This window comes from Callorhinus ursinus, unplaced genomic scaffold (genome assembly GCF_003265705.2).
Source record: "Callorhinus ursinus isolate GAN/ISIS: 27379988/994484 unplaced genomic scaffold, GSC_fseal_2.0 scaffold33, whole genome shotgun sequence".
Lineage (NCBI taxonomy): Eukaryota > Metazoa > Chordata > Mammalia > Carnivora > Otariidae > Callorhinus > Callorhinus ursinus.
The window spans coordinates 8,969,771-8,979,529 of NW_027397095.1; the positions used below are offsets into that span (position 1 = coordinate 8,969,771).

Consider the following 9,759-nt stretch of genomic DNA (forward strand, 5'->3'; position numbering starts at 1 on the left):
ACTTCAGACCTAAAGACACATGCAGATTGAAAGTGAAGGGGTGAAAAAACATTCACCATATAAATGGAAACAAAAAGAAAGCTGGGGTAGCAATATTTATATTGGACAAAATAGGCTTTAAAACAAAAATTGCAACAAGAGACAACAAGGACACTACATAATGATAAAGGAAAGAATCCAACAAGAGAATGTAACAATTATAAATATTTATACACCCAACATGGGAACACCTAAAGACATAAAGGAATTATTAACAGATATAAAGGAAGAAATTGACAGTAATACAATAATAATAGGTGACTTTAACACCCCACTTACATCAAGAGATAAATCATCCAAACAGAAAATCAGCACAGAAACAGTAGCTTTGAATGACACATGGGATCAGATGGACCTAACAGATACATTAAGAATATTATATCCAAAAACAGCAGAATGCACATTATTTTAAACTGCACATGGAACATTCTCCAGAATAGATAACTTATTGGGCTACAAAACAAGTCTCAATAAATTCAAAAACATTAAATCATATCATATATCTTTTCTAACTACAATATAAAACTAGAAGATAATCACAAGAAAAAATCTGGAAAGAACACAAATATATGGAGGCTAAATAACATGCTACTAAGCAATAAATGGATCAACTGAGAAATCAAAGAGGAAATAAAAAATATATGGAGACAAATAAAAATGAAACACAATGGTCCAAAATCTTTGGGATGCTGCAAAAGCTGTTCTAAGAGGTAAAATTATAGCAATACAGGCCTACCTCAAGAAGCAAAGAACATCTCAAACAAACAACCTAACCTACACCTAAAGGAGCTAGAAAAAGAACAAAAGAAGCCTAAGCCAGCAGAAGAAGGGAAATAATAAAGATTAGAGCAGATTTAGATGAAATAGAAACTAAAAAACAATAGAACAGATAAATAAAACCAAGATTTGGCTCTTTAAAAAGATCACTAAAATTGATGAACGTTTAGCAAGACTCATCCAAAAAAAAGAGAGAGAGAGAGAGGAGAGAGAGAATTCAAATAAAATCAGAAATGAAGAAGGAGAAATAACAGCCAATACTACAGATATACAAAGGATTATGAAAATATTATGAAAAGTTATATACCAATAAATTAGACAACCTATAAGAAATGCATAAATTCTTGGAAATATATAACTTTCCAAACCTGAACAAAGAAGAAATAGAAAATCTGGAAGGACCAATTACTAGTAATAAAATTGAACTAGTAATTAAAAAAAAAAGTCCCAACAATCAAAAGTCCAGGACCAGACTGCTTCACAAGTGAATCCTACCAAACATTTAAAGAGTAAGGCCTATTCTTCTCAAACTATTCCGAAAAATAGAAGAGGAAGAAAAGCCTCTAAATTAATTCTACAAGGTCAGCATTACCCTGATACCAAAATCAGATAAAGACACTAAAGGCCAATATCTCTGATGAATGTAGATGCAAAAATCCTCAACAAAATATTAGCAAACTGAATCCAACAACACATTTAAAAAATCATTCACCATGATTAAGTGGAATTTATTTCAAGGATATGATGGTGGTTCAATGTTCACAAATCAATCAATATGATATATCACATTAACAAGAGAAAGGATAAAAACCAGATGATCATCTCAATAGATGCAGAAAAAGCATTTGACAAAGTACAATATCCATTCATGATAAAAACTCACAACAAAGTATTTGACAAAGTACGGTATCCATTCATGGAAAAATCTCTCAACAAAATAGGTTTAGAGGGAATATACCTCAACATAATAAAGGCTATATGTGATAAAGAAGATCTGAGGTAAACACACACACACACACACACACACACACACACACACACAATGGAATATAACTCAGTGATCAAAAAGAATGAAATCTTGCCATTTGCAACAATGTGGATGGGACTAGAGTGTATTATTCACTAAGTGAAGTAAGTCAGTCAGAGAAAGACAAATATATGATTTCACCCATATGTGGAATTTAAGAAACAAAACAGATGAACATTGGGGAAGGGAAGGAAAAACAGAAGATAAAAACAGAGAGGGAGACAAGCCATAAGAGACTCTTAACTACAGAGATCTAACTGAGGGTTGCTGGAGGGGAGGTGGGTGGGGGAATGGGCTAAATAGGTGATGGGCATTAAGCAGGGCACTTGTTGGGATGAGCACTGGGTGTTAAATGTAAGTGATGAATCACTACTACACTATATGTTAACTAATTTGAATTTAAATAAAAACTTGGAGAAAAAAAGATCTACTCTCTCAGCAACTTTCAAATATATGATACAGTATGGATAGATGTGGTGATGGGAGCTTCTGGAAATTCATTTCTGATTGCTTCTATTGTCTCAGTGAAATTGGAAGAAAGACTATCACCTGAGAGTGAAAAAGGGGAAGGTGGTGATAGAGGTTTGTGAAGAGTAGAGGGCAGGTGTGAAATAGTCATTTTGGTGAGTAAGAAGGTGAATGAATGCAACTTGGCCTGACAAATCAAAAAAAATTGGAGAATCTTGGCTTATATTTGCACATAACATTCTGATTTTCATTGCACCCTTTCATGTGTGGGAAGGGGGACTGAACAAACGTTCACAAGAAGTAGTTAAATTTCAAGTGATGGTGATGATAATGAAGCAAGCTGCTATTATTGAGCATCTACTACATACAAAACCTTTTACATACATAAACTGTAATTCCCACAATAAAACTGGAAAGTTCTTAAGTATTATAATCCTACATTCACAGGGGAAAAAAAAACAAAATTAGAGAAGGTAATTTAGTTGAGATTCCACAACTAAGAGCATCATAATTATCACTTAAAATCAGTTGTTTCTTTTGAAAGAGCATTTGAAAGTGATCACCCTAATTCAGTAGCTTTTAGCCTTTTTTTCTGTTTCAACGCATCTGAAAAATAGGTAATATCTCATAAGTATCAGTGGAACTGTGTTCCCATCAGTAATAGGGAAAGAAGTTTGTGCAAGACTGTCCAAAGGAAGCATAGTTTGAAAAAAGAAGTAGATAATTTTGAAATGATTGAAGATCTTAGGACAAAAGAAACATGACTCTCACCTTCAGACTCTTTTTTTCAAGCTCCTTCTCTTTAATGGACAAAATTAATATAAATCTACTTGTCTGAATATATTTTCAACTTGTAAAGCCATCTCATTTTAATTGTTGCCACTATTTTTGTTAGAGTTTTCAAATATTTATATAAATATGTCATATGCTTGAGATAAAATGTCTTAAAATAAGCTCAATAATAAATGCAAATTTCCTTGCCTAAATGAATGCATATTAAGGTATGATGAGAAATTGCAGAAATTGAACAGCCCTTAATCAGTGACTATGGAGAACTTGTGGAAAATGGGAATGTTGCTTCATGACTAGAAATGACACTTTACCAAAAATCCAAGAATGTCTAGAGAGATTGACATCAATACTCAACAATATTCTATATTATTAATATAAGGATGCAAGATCACTTGGAAAAATAAATGAAGACTCTTACAGCCAACATTGGTTCACTAAAACTGTCATATTAGGTTATTATTTTCTGACTGGTTGCTCAAAGAAAGAGAGTGCATTTCTTCAAAATAGATTTGACTAGGCTCTTCAGGTTATCTTTGTGAAAAAGTTTGAAAAGTATTGACTTTATGGTAGTACAAAATAGGTGAAAAAATATCTACATGACTGCTACTCAAAGGATATAGATTGATTTGGGCAATTGTCCAGGGATAGGGGCCAATCACTAATCCTTTACTTTATGGAGTGGAGAACATCTATATATGTGATTTGGAATTCTTCTCTGAGGAAAATTTGTCACTTCATCCTCATTTATTTATTAAATCTTTTATTTTATCACTTCCAACCTGAATTATAAATGGCAGCTCAAAAGTGTAGTTGTTTCTGGATGCAGAAGAGGAGTTACAAGTAAGAATGTTGCTATGATCACTTTTTTTCCTGCATTGTAAGTAATAAATCATGTTGCTATCACCACAATCCCCACATTATGATGCTGACTATATAGTGAAGGTTGACTTCTACCTTATATATTTATTTTTGCTGTGATAACATTACTATGGATCTGACAAATATTATAACCTAACATTCTTTTTTCATTTTAAATTAACATTTATAAAGTAAAAAATAAGATACTGAATGCAACGAGAATAAAAATTACCTTAAAATATACAGAGAATATTAATCAAAACAGACCATGTGCTAAGTCAGCACATCTCAATAATTTTCAATACAAGTTATACAGTATATGTTTGCTGATCACAGAAACATTAAACTAGGAATTAATACCGGGAAGATATCTGGAAATTTATAAAATATTTATGTTAAACAACACATTGTGAAATAAGTCATGGATCAAAAAGGAATTCACAAAGGAAATTAGAAAAAGTTTTGCCTTGAATGAAAATGAAAATACAACATATCAAAATTTATAGAATGCAGATAATACAATACTTAGCAAGAAACTCATAGATTTAAATATTTATATATTTTTTAAAAGACTAAAATCAGTGTCTTTTATCTCAGAAAGATAAAAATAAATAACAAGCTAAACCTAAGTAAGGAGGAGGGAAATAAATTTAAGAATGGTAACCAGTGAAACAGAAAACAGACAAACAATAGAGAAAAATTAATGAAACCAAAAGCTGGTTCCTTGAAAATATAAACAAAGTAATAAACTTCCAGCTAATTGATTAAGACTCAAACCAGAAATATGAGAAATAAAAGAGGAATCATCATTATCGTATGCAATTTAAAATAATAAAGGACTATTATAAAATGTATTGCAATAAATTTGAAAACTTAAATGAAATAAACACACTTCTTGAAAGACTTAAATCACTAAAACTAACACAAAAATTAGAAAATATGAATAACCCGAATTCATAACTTATAACATTTTTACTAACAAAATTCAATGCCCAGATTGCTTCAGAGGTATTCTTTCAAATAATTAAAGAAGAAATAATGCAAAACCCACAATTTTTTTCAGCAAATATAAGATAAAAGAACACTTCTCAGCTCACTCTAGCAGTTTGATACTTCCTTTATGCCAAATCTAGACAACATTATAAGAAAATTACAGACCAATATTCCTCATGAGCAGACTCAAAAAATCATTAACAAAATATTAGCAAATAAAATACAAAAAAAGATATTAGACAATACCTTCTGACCAAGTGGATTTATCCTAGAGAAGAAAGGTTTTTTTTTATTTTATTGTGTTATGTTAATCACCATACATTACATTATTAGTTTTTGATGTAGTGTTCCATGATTCATTGTTTGCGTATAACACCCAGTGCTTCATTCAGCACATGCCCTCCTTAACACCCATCACCGGGCTAACCCATTCCCCCAACCCCCTCCCCTCTAGAACCCTCAGTTTGTTTCTTAGAGTCCATAGTCTCTCATGGTTCATCTCCCCCATCGATTTCCCCCCTTCATTCTTCCCCACCTACTATCTTCTCCTACTACCACTCCAGCAACCCACAGTTTGTTTCCCAAGATTAAGAAATCCTCATATCAGTGAGATCATATGATACATGTCTTTCTCTGATTGACTTATTTCGCTCAGCATAATATCCTCCAGTTTCATCCACGTCATTGCATATGGCAAGATTTCATTCCTTTTGATGGCTGCATAATATTCCATTGTGTGTGTGTATACACACACACACACACACACACACACACACACACACACACCACATCTTCTTTATCCATGCAACTGTTGATGGACATCTTGGTTCTTTCCATAGTTTGGCTATTGTGGACATTGCTGCTATAAATATTGGGGTGCACATACCCCTTCGGATCACTACATTTGTATCTTTGGGTTGAAAATAGAGCCGCCCTAGAGATGAAAATTTGATTAGGGAAAAGTTTTCAATTAGCAATAATCGCACCTTGGATAAACCTCATTGGTTACGATACCACCACTGTGCAAAGCTAGATGAAAGTTTGATTATCATTTGAAAATCAATCAGTATAGTTCTCCATGTAAACATAATAAAGAAAAAAAAAACAGAGAATCATTACAACTTAATGAAAGACGTACAAGGTCAAAATCATTGTTACACTGAAAACTATGAGATATTGCCAGGATAAATGAAAGAAAACCTAAATAAATTTACAGATATACGATATTCATGGATTGGAAAACTCAGTATTAAGATATCAATTCTCCCTAAGTTGGTATGTAGAATTGATGCAATTCTAACCAATATCTCAGCAGTCTTTTTGACAGAAATTGACAAGTTGATTCTAAAATTTATGTGGAAATGCAAAAGACAGAATAGCCAAAACAATTGTGGGGAAAAAAATGAAGGAATTATTCTACTCATTTCTATTTCTTCTATTTTTCTACAACAATCAAAAAAAAGTGATATATTGCTGCAAAGATGGAGATACAGATCAACTGATGAGAATAAATAGTCCAGAAATAGAACTTCACATTTATGGTCAATTGGTTTTCAACAAAAATGTCAAGATAATTCGATGGGAAAAGCTTTTTAAAAAATGGTTAAGACAACTGGATATCCACGGGGGTGGGGGGAATGAACCTTGATCATTACCTTATATACCCAAAAAAGAAATTTGAAATGGATCATAAACCTAAATGTATAAGTAAATTCATAAAATATATTTGAAGAAATGAGAGAAAATTTTTGTGAATTTAAGTCAGGCAGAGGTTCATGAGATAGGGCACAAATGTCACAAATTATAGAGAAAAAACGGTTAATTTGATTTCAACAAAATTTAAAATGTCTTCTTTTAGAAAGACACAATTAGGAAAATGAAAAGCAGGTTAAAACTTAGAAAATATTCATAATGCATATATCAGATAAAGGATCTATATCAAGAGCATATAAATAACTCATACAATATGACAAATAGAAGAAAGACAACTCCCATTAAAAATAGGCAAATGATTTGAATAGACACTGCACAGTAAAAGATAAGCACCTTACAGATATGCAAATTTTAAATGTTCAATATCATTAGTCATCAGAGAAATGCAAATTAAAGTCACAATGTAATATCATTGCATACTCACTAAAATGTCTAAAATTAAAAGGCTGACAAAATCAAGTATTCATGATGATGTGGAGCCGCTTCAGCTCTCCTATCCTTTTTTTCCCCACGTTTTGACATTTTTTTTTAAATTTATTTACTTGTTTATTTTTCTTTTCAACTTCCTAGTTAGTTAACATGCAGTGCAATATTGGTTTTAGAAGTAGAATTCAGAGGTTCACCACTTACATACAACACCCAATGCTCATCATAAGTGCCTTCTTTAATACTCATCACCCATCTAGCCCATCCCCCACCCACCTCCCTCCATCAACCCTCAGTTTGTTCTCTATCATTAAGAGTCTCCAATGGTTTGTTTCCCTCTCTTTTTTTCCCCCTCCACTATGTTCATCTGTTTTGTTTCTTAAGTCCACATGAGTGAAATCAAATGATATTTGTCTTTCTCTGACTGACTTATTTCACTTAGCATAATACACTCTAGCTCCAACCACATTGTTGCAAATGGTAAGATTTCATTCTTTTTGATGGCTGAGTAATATTCCATTATATATATGTACTTATACATATATACCACATCTTCTTTATCCATTCATCAGTCAATAGACATTTGGGCTCTTTCCATAATTTGACTATAGTTGATAATGCTTCTATAAACATCGGGGTACACATACCCCTTCAAATACTCCTGACAGGAATGTAAAATGGTACTTCCATTTTGGCAGTTTACTGTCATATGAAACATACACTTCCACTTACTATATGAACCAGCAATTCTGCTACTAGCTCTTAGCTTCAAAGAAATGAAAACAAAGTATATTCAAAGACTTATACAGAAATGTTCCTAGAAATGTTAATTTATAACATACCCAAATCTTGAGATAACCCAAATATCCATCAACAGGTGAATGAATAAACCAATTGCAGTATTTCCACAAATGGAATATTACTCAGAAGCAAAAAAGGAATACATGACTGAAACACAAAAACGTGGATGAATCCATAAAGCATTATGCTTGTTAATGAACTGGATGTTTGTGTCCCTCTAATATTCATGTGTTGAGACCCTAAACTCTGAGGTGGCTATATAAGGAGATAAGGCCTCTAAAGAAGTCAATAAAATTATATAAGATAATAAAGGTGGGACTTTAATCCAATAGGATTAGTGTCTTTATAAGAAGAGACATGGGAAAGCTCTCTTGCTCCCTCTCACTCTCTCGCTCACTCTCTCATGCTCTCATGCTCTTTCTCTCACTTTCTGCATAATGCACTGAGGAAAGGCCCTGTGAGAATACAGCAAGAAGGTGGCTGTCTGAAAGACAGGAACAGAGAGCTCTCACTGGAAACTGGCCCTTCCAATACCTTGATCTTGAAATTCTCCAGAAACAGGACAAAATAAATTTCTGTTATTTAAGGTACCCAGTCTGTGGTATTTATTATGACAGCCTGAGCAAATTAATATGATGTTTGTAAAAATCCATATATAAGAGAATACATATGATTCCATTTATATTTTTTATCTTTAAATTTTTTACTGTTATGTTAATCACCATACATCATTAGATTTTGATGTAGTGTTCCATGATTCATTGTGTATACACACAGTGCTCCACACAGATCGTGCCCTCTTTAATACCCATCACCAGGCTAACCCATCCCCCCAACCCCTTCCCCTCTAAAACCCTCAGTTTGTTTCTCAGAGTCCATAGTCTCTCATGGTTCGTCTCCGGCTCCGATTTACTCCCCTTCATCCTTCCCCTCCTGCTATCTTCTTCTTTTTTTTTTCTTAACATATATTGCATTATTTGTTTCAGAGGTACAGATCGGTGATTCAACAGTCTTGCACAATTCACAGCGCTCACCATAGCACATACCCTCCCCAATGTTTATCACCCAGCCACACCATCCCTCCCACACCCCTCACCACTCCAGCAACCCTCAATTTGTTTCCTGAGAATAAGAATTCCTCATATCACTGAGGTCATATGATACATGTATTTCTCTGATTGACTTATTTCACTCAGCATAACACCCTCCAGTTCCATCCACGTTGTTGCAAATGGCAAGATCTCATTCCTTTTGATGGCTGCATAATATTCCACTGTGTATATATACCACTTCTTCTTTATCCATTCATCTGTCTATGGACATCTTGGCTCTTTCCACAGTTTGGCTATTGTGGACATTGCTGCTATAAACATTGGGGTGCACATACCCCTTCGGATCCCTACATTTGTATTTTTGTGGTAAATACCCAGTAGTGCAATTGCTGGATCGTATGGTAGCTTTAGTTTCAACTGTTTGAGGAACCTCCATACTGTTTTCCAGAGGGGCTGCACCAGCTTATATTCCCACCAACAGTGGAGGAGGGTTCCCCTTTCTCCACATCCCCGCCAACATCTGTCGTTTCCTGACTTGTTAATTTTAGTCATTCTGACTGGTGTGAGGTGGTATCTCATTGAGGTTTTGATTTGGATTTCCCTGATGCCGAGCGATGTTGAGCACTTTTTCATGTGTCTGTTGGCCATTTGGATGTCTTCTTTGGAAAAATGTCTGTTCATGTCTTCTGCCCATTTCTTGATTGGATTATTTGTTCTCTGGGTGTTGAGTTTGATAAGTTCTTTATAGATTTTGGATACTAGCCCTATATCTGATATGTCATTTACAAATATTTTCTCCCATTCTGTAGGTTG

At 33.6% G+C, this 9,759-nt stretch overlaps 1 pseudogene; it reads right to left on the minus strand.

The window, feature by feature from the left end:
* Window positions 1-5,902: 5,902 nt before the first annotated feature.
* On the minus strand, window positions 5,903-5,985 carry LOC112809412 (U4 spliceosomal RNA; annotated as a pseudogene).
* Window positions 5,986-9,759: the final 3,774 nt, after the last annotated feature.